The sequence below is a fragment of the Candoia aspera genome, chromosome 3 (genome assembly GCF_035149785.1).
Source record: "Candoia aspera isolate rCanAsp1 chromosome 3, rCanAsp1.hap2, whole genome shotgun sequence".
NCBI classification, from domain to species: Eukaryota; Metazoa; Chordata; class Lepidosauria; order Squamata; family Boidae; genus Candoia; species Candoia aspera.
This window is the reverse complement of record NC_086155.1, coordinates 35,091,984-35,104,756: the sequence shown is the minus strand read 5'-3', so window position 1 is coordinate 35,104,756 and position 12,773 is coordinate 35,091,984.

Here is a 12,773-nt window from a genome sequence, read left to right as displayed (position 1 = left end):
TTTGGTATTGACTCTAATACATTTTTATCTGTGATTTTCACGTCTTAGAGTTGTGTGAGAATTCATTTATTCTGCAGTATTTATACACTACCTCATTATTCCTAGATTTTTCTTTCCCTGTCTTCTGCTACAAGTATCCTCATTACTTAGTTTTGAGTTAATATATATACTCCTTGAGCCAGTCTGGTGTAGTGGTTAAGGCATTAGGTTAGAAACTGGGAGACCCTGACTTCTAGTCCAACCATAGGCACAAAGCCAGCTGGGTGACCTTGGGCCAGTTACTTTCTTTCAGCCTTAGGAAGGAAGCAATGGCAAACCACTTCCAAAAATCTTGCCAAGAAAACTGCAGGGACTTGTCCAGACAGTCTCTGAGAATCAGACAAGATTGAATGGATTAAAAAAATATATATCACAGATTAAAAGCAGAGCCAAAGTGGTGTTCATCCTAATAGGAGTAGAGAAAGAAGTCTAAGTAACAATAATGTCCTAGAAGAAAGTGTTAGATCTCTAATAGTAATGGCATTAGAATAGGAAATGGCTGTAAGAGTTTGAAGGATCACATGAAGGAATGTGATTGAAGTTCTGTTGCGCGCACACACACACACACACTCCTTGCATCAGTTACACTGCAGGGCGGAGGGACTCCTCTCACCAGAATGAGGGAACTCTGTAGTTGGCAGGGGTACTTTTTATCAGGACTCCTTACTTACGCCTGTGGAAAGTTGCTGGTGCTGTTCTTGCTAACAGTAGGCCCTAAAACAGGCCCAGCTGGGTATGGTTTTAGAGATGTTTGATCCAGATCCTTCTATTTTGCTGAAAAAGACGCAAGATTGAAACCCTCAAGCCAACCAGAAATAATCCAGTTGAATGCAAGAAAAAAATAAAAAATAAAAAACAACCATTCAACAGTGGAAGCAGATAGCCAGAAAGGTGGTTGGCTCCCATTCTCTGGATATGTTCAAGCAGAGGATGGCCAACCATCTGTCATGTTTAACAGCCTAAATGGCCCCTTCCAACCCTGACTTTAATCCTGCCTCAGTCCTGTCCCCCCACCCCCACCGTACCCCTTCAATCACAAAGATCTACTGGTTAAGATAACTTGTATCTCCTAATTTTGTCAGCATGAGTTGACAAAGCTTTGCAAGTATGTGGAAGTGGGTTCTTTGTCTTGCCCAGCCCTATGATTTCTCTACCTTTCTCACCCAACCTGATAATTTTTTTTTTTTACTTTTTTCATAAGTGGGGAACTTTAACTACAATTCTTTCCAATCTTGTGGAAAGAAAATCCTTTCATGTGGATTCACAATATAAAATCAGTCAGTGCAGCAGGAAAGGTAAAAAACGCGCTTTCAAAAAACAGGGAGGAGAGGGAGTAAACAAAGGAAAGAATGAAAAAGCAGATTATGAACCAAACACAAAAATAGTTTGGAATGTAAACCACACAATGCAGTGCAGAATGAATAGGCTTCTGAAATAAAGTTAATTGAAGTGAAGTCTAATGTGATATTCACCAGATGCATAGCACTACAAATTCCATCAGTCATTATCATGGGGTGTTAGGAGTTTCAGTCCAGTACATATGGACACAAGATAGCCAGCAAAGAAGGAATTTTAAGGAAAAGACCTGTAGAAGCAGAAAGACACTTTGAAAAGAAGACAAGCAACAGATCTGAGAACTGGAGGTGGTAGAGGCAAGTGAAAGCTGATGTGATATTTTTCCATCTTGTACCAGGAAGCATCACTACCAAGCCTGATCGTAGTGCATTCCTCAACATTTTCCTCATCCACCAAATTTTTTGGCTCTAACCCCACCCTCAGCAAAACTTGCATGCAATCACATGCATTTTTCAGCCCTAAGGTCAACCATAGAAACCTACAGAACTACCAGGAAATATCTATTTGATTCCCTCTTTAGGAGTTTTTCCTTACTATTGAGCTCAAGTGCTACCACCCATCCTTGAGTTGGCAGAAGATCATACTGGTGTAAAATTTGCTGTCCCTATTTTTGTATAGTAATTTTATTAAAGTTTTTATTTACAACAATAAAAACTAAGGAAAAAGAAAGAAAAATAAGAGAAAAATAAGAATATAGTAAAGAAAAAGAAAAGAAATATTTAAAGAAGTGACTTCTCCTTTCATCACAAGAAGTATAAACAAATTTAGTAACTTATCACCTCTTAAAATACAACAAATGATCTCTTCTTCCCATATCCCATCCCTTATCTATAAACAAATCCATACAACCTTGTCGTTTCACTCCTGATGTCAGCAAAAGTCCATTAAGCGTTACCAGAGATAACAACATATCTATATTAACCTTGATCAGATAACCCAACTTTATATCCCTTCCTTTTACTTTAACAATCTTGATCTTTAGTCCCTTCAAATAATGTCCTAGAACTTGATTTCTTTTTATTTTTTCTTTGCCTCTGCTCACAAAATTCTTCAAAGCTTTAACAAGCTTTTGTAAATTTAATATAGGAAAATTATCCAAGTCACTCTCTTGGTTCATTATTTGTATATCCCTTTTAATTATTAAGACATCAGATGGTTTCTTTTGTATGTCCAGTATAGCATCTTTTTCCATGTCATTCTTGTAGCCTGCCATTTTTAAATTCCCTTTCAAATCTGTCTTAATCTTTTCAGATAAAACACAGCCTATCGATAGAGGCAGACATTTAGTTAACTTCTAGGTCCATTGTTCAAAAATATCCTTCAATATGTCCAATGTTAAAATATTTTGCTTCATTCTGTTTCTTCTCCTTTAATTGTAATCTTTAGTTCCTTCTAGTTCCCTCTAGTGTCCAATTTTTAAAGTCTTATCTTATTATGTTTTTTAAAAAGAATTTAAAACAAGAGCAGTTTTCCACAGGAAGGATTCTTTATAATTAATTCCAAAATCTTATTTCAAATTTATCTGGGCCCTTAGTCCATTTGCAACTTTCTAAAATTAAAGTTTTTATCACCCTTTTGCTGTTTATTCCAGAAAAAAAGTCCTTGAATTTGTATTTAAAACTTCTTTTGCTAAGGATTGAAGAAAATTCACAGTGTGCTGTAAAATTTGTTGATCCAAAGTTTCCTGATAGCTGGAAAGCAGTTAACAAGCAATTTCCAAAAGTGATTAGAAAAGTAAGTATGAGAACTCAGTGTCCTTTTGATGGCACTGACCATGGTTTGAGCAAGAAGACTCTTCCTCATCTCCCAGAGCATTAAACTTGCTGGAGACTGCTGTCTTGCGGTCTCCTCGCAAGAAGAAGCTGTCTGGAGCACTTGTGGGTGATCCCAAGTCCTCTTGTCTGGAGAAGAATTATGAAGAGCCAGGCTCTTCATTCTGCCAGGTTGTCAGCTCTGCTTGTTGCAGAGCCTGCTTCAGGTCGCCATGTCTTCCCCGGAAGTCCCCTCATTGCAGTCTCTACTTACTGCAGAGTGCCCTGACTCTTCTCCAAAGTTATGGGCAAGAAAGCCAATCAGATTTTACACACCTTGAGGCTGCCATAGGATACTGGTGGAATAAGGGGGAAAAGACTACTTTAATATTTGCAAAGCTGAGGTAGTTTTGGGCCAAAGGCATAATAAGTGTTGTCAGCACATGATTGTGCTGCAGTTCAATTAACATGCTTTAGAAAGAATAAGAATAACTACCAAACAGCAAACTCATGTCCTCCAAAAGTTGGGATTATAACCCACATCCACCATGGACCTGCTGGCTACAAATAGTGGGAGTTCCAGCCCAATTCATCTGGAAGGTGTCAGCGTTGGGCAAAGAAAAAGAAAGAGTGTAAAATGCTGCAAACAGAAGAATAAAATGATTTCCCACCACCCATAAAAAATATTTTTGCAAAGGCCTATTCAGCATTTGCTTTAATGCCGATTGCTTCATTGCTTTGCATGTATTGGGCCAACTATTCCCCATTTTAACTTGAGGAACTACATTCTGTTAGAGGGCTAGGCTCTCAAACACAGCTTCCTTCCTTCCTCACTACTGCTCCCTCCACCCCGGCTCTGCCATGACTGGTGACCACATGGTGGGCCAGCCATTTGCCTCTTGCGGTTTTCCTCTAGTCTCTGCAGCTCTGCTGTAGCTGCAACCACAACTACCTGTGGGGTGAGGCAGGAAATTACCTCCCTTGTGTGACTGAGCAAGGTCTGAACTAATTCCCTAGGAGCAGCTGCTGTTTCTGCTCATTTTAGTTCCTTGAAGTTTATAAAGAGATTTTTCTCGAAAAGGGTCAGAAGCCATCTTCCAGCTGCAGCTGTTGGTAGACAAAATGGAAGCAGCAAGAACTCCCGGGGGAGAAGCAGACAGATTCCTGGGTAAGAAGAAACAATTTTATCCAAACCTCATTCCCTAACCACGAATGCTGAAATCTCTGTTTCAAGGCAGCTATGAACAATCATTACCCTGACATTAAGCTGCCAGGGAGTGGAGCCATCGATGCATTGGTTCAATATTTGTTTCTGATTAGTATGCTACCCCTTCACATGAGTGTTATCTCTCAGGGCGTCCCTACTACCGGAGGCTATTTGGCAGCAGGTTGGAGGTATCATTAAAGGGCAGAAAATGTTACTTTAATTGTCAATATTGTATTTTTACTGCTAAATGTGGAAAAACTTATTTGTGGAGAGGTTTCCGCCCCCCCCCCACATCCGTGTACCAAAAGAACTGGCTTGGTTACTATAAATGTGCGCTCTCTCCTGCAGCAGAATCTTGGAGGTCTTTGAAAGGTTGCTTGCTCAGTTTGTGTGTGTGTGTGTGTGCACACATGCATACAGATAGGAAAAAAAGCCTTGGCTAGGTGCACACACTGCATTTTGTTTTAATTATGGTTTATTGAAAAGGGTTTATTGGCTGGGTTCTCTCATTGGGCTAAACCATAAAACATTTTTCATAAATCACAGTGGCTTGGTTCATAGTACCAAAACCTATTATGACTTAGTGTAATGTGTGAATCCATCCTCTGTGTGTATCTGTGTTTCCAGGACCTGAGGACTTCCAGCTATGCTGATAATGGTTAAAAATGGGCATTGAGGTACCCATTGTTCTGTTCAATGTGTGGGCATACAAAATGGATATTTCCTGTTTTTTCTGTATTGTACAGAAGGTGGCAGTAGATGCTTTCAGAGAGAGACTTTGGAGTGGGGATCAGACTGAAGACTAACATAGAAAATTGAAGTGGGGTAGTATTTTTGGTCAGTTCCAAATTATCGAAATTTAAATGCCAAAGGTTTCAGACTTTAGGGACAAGGATCATCTATCACTTCCTTAATCTGCCCATATAGTAGTCAGTGATATACATGACAGCGTTTATCATGTCCTTCAGAAATGGACTTTTGACATGTAGACATTTGAAACTTACTGGCCCTGGTGAAAATATCTGCCTTCTTAAATCCTCAAGTCCTCAGATCCTTGAATATGCCTGTAAGTAAAATATGAGAACAGAAAACCTGGAGCAACTAAAACAAAAACAAAAAACAATACAAATGGGGCTATTGGAACAAAACAGCACATTTCAGTGTATTTCACAACTATGTTTCTTGCAAGAGTCACCAAGGGCATTATGAAAGACTAAAGATCATTCTAGTATGACCATTATGATGAAAGGACGATGATTTGACATATGTAATGGTAGAGGCAATTCTAAAAAAATACATGGCAAAAAGTGAGTATTTGATTTCACCAATTCATTGCTTGTTCTTTTAATATATTTATGTAAGCAGCAATGAGAGAGTGATGTAGGGTTGGTTTTCTGGTAATACAAAAATGCGTCCAGAGCAGCAGAATCTGTGATGTGCCAGCTAAAAATAAGAATCCAGATATTTAAATTAGGTGATCAGTTAGAAGGCATGCTAACTCTAGATACTCACAAACAAAAATGATTAATCGAAGTGAGAATCTGAAGTAGGGGAACACATAGGATACCCAGTCCACAGTCCTGGTTTTGGCCTGTGCACTCTCGTTTTAATTGGGATAATTCTGGCACAAGTGACCCAAATCTGCCTTGTCATTTCAGAGCTGAAAGGCAACTTGTCTTCTGATGGAGTAATTCAGGTTCTGTCTGTGGTATGATTTGTTTTGACTCTGATCTGACTGACGTACCTAAATGAAAAATGTTGAGAATCAGTTCTGTGATTCTGTGGAACTATTAAGTGTACAGAATAAACATATTCCTAGATTTTGCAATTGTACTTTGGTGCCAACCTGTAAAACATCCAAGACTCCATCAACAAGGATTGATAAGATGTTCTGAGTCAAGAATGTTGCTTTGCAGATTCTCCCATAACAGATGATACTTGAGAATTTGGAAGCAACAGCAGAACTCGAAATGATTGCTAGGCAAAAATGGTTTTCTCTTCTCAAGAGAACAATAGAATTCCATAGAATATAGTTTATTCCTGTAAGGCTGAGAGCACGAATGGCAGCCTCAGCAAAAAAAGTGAATTTGGTGTGTGTGTGTGTGTATGTGTGTGCGTGTATGCAAATATCATATTTTTGATTTCTGAACACCCCCCCCCCAGTACATTTCATTATAATTCTCCCAGTTTACAAAATATTTTCTATGAAATAGGTTCTATTGATTTACAGCTATGGTGAAAATTGCTATTTGGATATAATGTCATGGTTTTTCATTAGTTCTATTTTGTATGTGGAAAGCATTTCAAATTCCATATGTTTCTGAACTATAGCTGCTGACAGGCCCAACAACTTAGTCTGACATGAGGGATGCTGGGATCTGTAGTAAAGGAACATCAGAAGGACCAGAAGTTCTACATAATAGTTTGATTTGGTCATCCATGTTGAACAAAGAACTTCCAAGTCATAAGCATGTAAATTTGACAAGGTCAATGAGAGGATAAGCAGATTTGTGTGCCATTACTCATGTTGTTATTCACAGCCTAAAACAGAGAAGTATAATATTTGTGCAGACAGATATCTTTGTAGGGCCACCTATGAATCTGAAAAAGTGCAACTACAGTAACTGCAACAGGAAAGCAGTTCTTGTTTTGAAAAAGGATAAGTTTGCATTGGATTTCTGCACAAGTTCATAGACTCCAAAACTGATTCTACAGCCAAAGATGATAAGGGGCACATTGTACTTAAAAATGAATGGAAGATAATACATCCTCCCATGTCTGGTTAGCATGGCTCATAGTATTTCACTTTTATCTTTCCTTGCAAACCAAACTTCTTACAAGTTAACTGCCATGGGCTGGTTTGCCTGGGAGCATGCAGGATAGAAATTTGATAAACACATTTCTATAATATATCATATATTCTCCTCCATAAGAGATAGGGAAGAATTGTGTTTTTATATATTCTCAATATACTCCCATAGCTGGTTGATCTTAAGAGAAACTTAGAGTCTTTCTACACTAGTTATTTACAAAAAATTCAGAACTGCCTGGCAAACCCAATTTTAAACCCTCTCCCTATAACTCTGACCTTGCCTTATCCCCAGGTTATGATTTATGCAGCAAATCCTGCTATTCTCTGTACTCCAAAACCAGCCAAACTCAAAACAGAGGGAAACTAAGAGACTCAAGGCAGTTTACCCTGATGCCAGCTATTCCTTCCTTCACTACAGGAAAGACTGGGCTCCTCTAAGGTTCATTAGTGTGGAAAAGGTTATAATCACTAAAAAGTAGGCCAGCCACCAAAGGGTAGCCAGGCCAAGTCTGCTTGCCCTGGTGCCCCTGTTTCCCAGCACAATCCATGTTTAGGGCTAAGAATTCTTTTCTGAAACAGCAACCATCAAAGATCAGGACGTGAGCAGCCTCATGGCAATTTAAAATGATTGTCCCAAACAGATGGAAACAATTTATTATGAAATGCATTTAATTAATTTGGCATAGAAATTGTTTGGGATTAATAAAAATATCCATGTGAAGCGAGACGCACTATATAGAGTTGGATTATACTGAGTCATATTACTGAGCAACCTATCACTCTGATGTCAGTTTATATTAAGAGTGTTTTCAGAGCCATCTTTAAACCTAACATGCCTTGTGGATCTCACTTCTTTGTGTTTACTAATTGTCTGTAATAGGTCTATGCACAACAGAAATGATTCGGAAGCACTTTCAACCTTGCATGAGCAGAAGCATAGCACTTCTCTGGTATTCTTTACAGTGGCCCACATGTTCAGGCATCTTTCAAGCAAGCCTAAGAAAAGATGTCATTGCTGGAACACTTTTTTCAGGCTTCCCAATAGGCCTGAAAAAAGTCAAGTACTTTAATGACCCCCTGCCCCCAGGTTCTGCTATACTGCGTCATCATGGCAGGAGGACGGTGTTCCTGGGAGGGATGAGTGAAGAATGTCTGGAATGCATACCAAGAGTATATGCTCCTAGCAGGGTCACCCAAGGTGTGAAGGTCATCCCAGCTGCCCAGTTAAAGCAAGCAGGCATCTCTTTTGGGGAGCAGCTGGAGGTGGATGATCACTTTAGTAACAATGGCAAAGGCATCAGTTCATACTGCTCAGGAGAAGGCAATGGTAAGCTATATTTTACCAAGAAAACTACATGGATAGGCAGTATAAAGTGATTGATCATGTAGTGCTAGAGGATGGGGCCTTAGGTTAGATGGCATTCAACATGCTACTAAGGAAGAGCTGAAGATCTGTTGGAGTACTAATCATGTTTATGATGTGGCTAGATTAAAGCCTTCAGGACATCTACAGTAGTTGCTGATTTTGCCATGCGGGAAAAGAAAATGTGAAGCTGCAAAGACAGAATTACAGTGGGAACATGGAACTTAAGAAGCATTAATGTGGGAAACCTCAACACAGTGAAAGGTGAAATGAACTGACTACACATTAACATCTTAGGGATCAGCAAATTGAGATGGGCTGGAATTGGACACTTTCAGTCAGAAGATCACACTGTTTTCTACTCAGGACATGAAAACAAAGAAGGAACAGCATGCTTTCATTATCTTGAATGATATAGCAAAGGTGGTACTTTTGGTATCATGTAATCAATGACCAAATAATATAAATTAGACTTTGCAGTCAACCCTTTAATATGATGGTAATTCAAATTTATGCTGTAATCAATGATGCAGAGGAAGAGGAGGCTGAAAGTGTTATGGTCAAGTTTGATCTGAAATTGACAGAACACACAAGCAAGAAGTGCTGCTTATGGATGGAGAGTGGAATGTCAAATTTAGAAATAGTGCGGAAGAAAACATAATTGGATTACATGGCCTAGAAAGCAGAAATGAAGCAGGAGAGGGACTTAACCATTTCTGCAAATTCAAAGATTTTTTCATTACTAATACAATCTTCAAACAACCAAAATTATGCTTATATGCATGGACATCACCAGATCACAAACTGCTCATGAGAAAGTTCCAAGTCAAGCTAAAGCAGAAGAACATACCCAATCAGTTTCCACAATATGATCTTGAGCATATATCCACCATTGTCACAACAGGAATCATTTTGAAATCCTGAACTTCATTGATAGGGAACCAGAGGAACTGTGGAATGAAATCAGTTACGTTGTTAAGAATGAATGTGAAAAGAGATTTCCAACAACCAAGGAACATAAGAAAGCAATCTAGATGTCAGAACAGATAGTGAAAATTACTAAGAACAGAACAGAAGCCAAAGCAAGAAAGACAAATATCTCATGAAGGAACTCAATAAAGAATTTCAGGGAGCTATTAGAAAAGACAAGAAGCAGTGTTACATTGGCATCTGTAAAGACATCAAAGATGGAAACAGACATGGTAAAATAAGGAAAAGGTGTTCTCACTGAGAAGGAATTCTCACTCAAGGCACAAATGACCAGCCTCAGATTATCATATTTTGGACAGATTATGCAGAGACCCAGCTCTCTTGAGAAGTCCATAATGCTGGGAAAGATGGAAGAAAGGAGAACAACTAGCAGCAAGGTGTGATATGCTTAATTATAGCAGTGGTGGATGGACTATTGGAATACCTGAAGGGCCAGGCTGGGACAGATTATTTTTAAAAAGGTCTATTTATGTGGTCACTAAGAGTTAATACCAACTTGATGGTACATAATCAACCAATCATTCTAATGAACTAGGTAACTGTGAGGTCCTGCACTTGTGTAAGGTCTGAAGCATTTCATCCTAATCAGGCTTAAAATATCCACGGTCTTTGTCTCCAAACCATCCTTTCCAATCTCCAGATTAATTTAAACTGTAACTCCCATAATTAGCAAGAAGTAACTGGGAAATATGGGAGTTGCCATACTGGAATGGAGCTGTACACTGTCAGCACCGTTCCAATAACTCAGATAGGGATTTTTCTTAAATATATGAACAGATGCCTGAGATACTTGCATGCCACTGAATTATGACAGAATACAGCAACATAGGGCTCAAAAATTACACTCCATATATAAATACGACATTGTACAAGTGTCACCACAGGTGACAACACTTGGCTGACCTCAAACAAGCTAAGCAAGGAAAGGCTCATTAGTGCTGGTATAGGAGATTAATAGGAAATCCTGGGACTGGAAATTGGAAAAATATTCATCCCAGAGGAAGCAAGAGCAAACTATTTCTCTATTGTCTCTATTGTCATTCTTTCTTAGCTCAAACCCATCTCACATGGTTATTGTGGGGAAAATAGGAGGCAGGAGTATTAGATATGTTTACCACCTTGAGTTGACCAAAATATATTAAAAGGTGGGATAAAAATGATGATGATGATAATAATGTTTCCAAGAAAACTCATGGATGTACCAATTTTAGAGTCTTTTAACCTCTGTTAAAATAATAATTATAGTGTGATTAACTGCATAGGCTACTGTTCTTCACCATTTTTAAAATCATGTAGTTATGACTGCTTCCAGCATCAGGCAAAATATCAAACAGCACCTCCATCCACCTGCTCAAGTCAAGGTGCATGATATCCGAGGCTGCTGCTGCTGCTTCCTCTAACCCAACTTTTATCTAGGAACTCAAACTGGCAAAAATGACACTCCCTTCAGATTTTCCCACAATAACAACACTGTCGGTTAAGTTGTACTCAGAAGCAGTGACTGGCCCAAGGTCATCCAGTGAGCCTCTGCATTTAAGGACAGGCTTGAACCTGAATCTCCCTGATCCTAGTTCAACACCTTATCTGCTACACCAGCTCTTATCGTCTTGAATTAATTTGGGGTATCATGGATCGATTGCTGAAAAATAAAATACAGTATTACAGCCATACACCCAGATTTTTATTCTACAACATTTCCCTTGCCCTGTTTAAATCATTCTTATTTGCCTTCCTTTCTGAGTTTACTTAATTAACACAGTTGTTTATAAATAATTAGTCCATGTTAAAACCTCTGGAATAAATGAATTATATGTATACACTCTATATAAGTCTATAGCATGTTTCCTTAAAACTGGTATCTTTAGCACGTTTTTCCAAGTAACAGAGCAATACTTTACATAAGTACTCCAGAATAAGCCTAAAGTTCAGTGAATTCAATAGATATAGGTAGCACAATGCACAAAAAGGGTGTCCACAGTGGGGAGGGTTTTTTTAAAAAGTCAAGATTGCAGCTGCAACCCACAATCAAGATCACCATTTTGACTGCCTGCCCTCCCATGCAGACAGCTCTAGTGTACAGCCTGTAACCCAGGAACCACACAGAGCCTCACAGTGTTTTATATGGCCTTCAGCCTGCAATTCTTGGTAAAGATATTAACATTAAAATTTATTTGTTTACTCTGGATAAGAAAGGAAGAGGGTTAATATGGGGATGGAATCAATTTATGAAAAAGTGGATGGGTTTTAAGACGAATTATGGTTTCAATTTGCCCTGTTTATGTTGTGACTACATCCATTTTCTCTTGCCTCATGTGTGAGTGGCCCCAACTATTTCACAAGATCCAGAAGCCCCAAAAGTTGTGCTTAGTGAGGACAGAATGATAGGACTGCAATCCAGACATGTTCAGTGGCTTCCTTTTTCTTTCTCTCTCCCATCAAGTACATTAGTACATGTGTACCAGGCATTTGTGAAGTAAGCAATGTATTATTTCAGATCCCCCAAACCAAACTAAAACCAAGCCAATCCTTAACATTCAATAGAAAGGCATTAATCCCTCCCACTCACCCACTTGATTCCTTTGACTTGAAAATTGTGACCTGTGCAAATTCAAGAGATTAAGCTCTTCCCCTCATGGCATTAAAATATCTTGGGGATAAATGTTTCTTTACCATGGAGCTGCCAAAGCCCCAGATCCCACCAGGTAAACCACCACCAGCTGCTGATCCAGTTGTGAGGTTTAACCTGATAGGGAAGTCTTCTTCCTAATGCAAAGGAACTGCCTAAGGATCAACAGAGATATACCTACTTCACTGATCACTTTTGTTAAGAAGAATGCAGGAATCAGATGGAAGAACTGCCCTGTCTGACCTATTGCCTGCACAGTGGCACCAGAGTAGTGGGGCAACCCTCTTGCCAAGCAACATTCTCCACTTGACGTCAATAGGGTGTGGCGTGTACATTGCAAGTGGCTCAGCCAGCTGGGCAAGTTGGTGGGCTGTCTCAGTTTCCACCAAGCTGTAGCTGCTATGAATGCAGAGTTTGCCCATTAATAAGCCTTACCAGCTTTCAGTGACAAAAGTCATTTATCTAGCTCGTCACAATCCCACACAGCTGTGAGGCAGGTCCATGTACGAAGGGAATTAATCCTCTGAAATTCAGTGAAATTGCGGCTGTTTTCACAAGGAATGCTTAATTGTTTTTTGCCTGTCTCTAACTAGTTGGGTCAATTTAAAATCTACATTGATTAGAAAGTG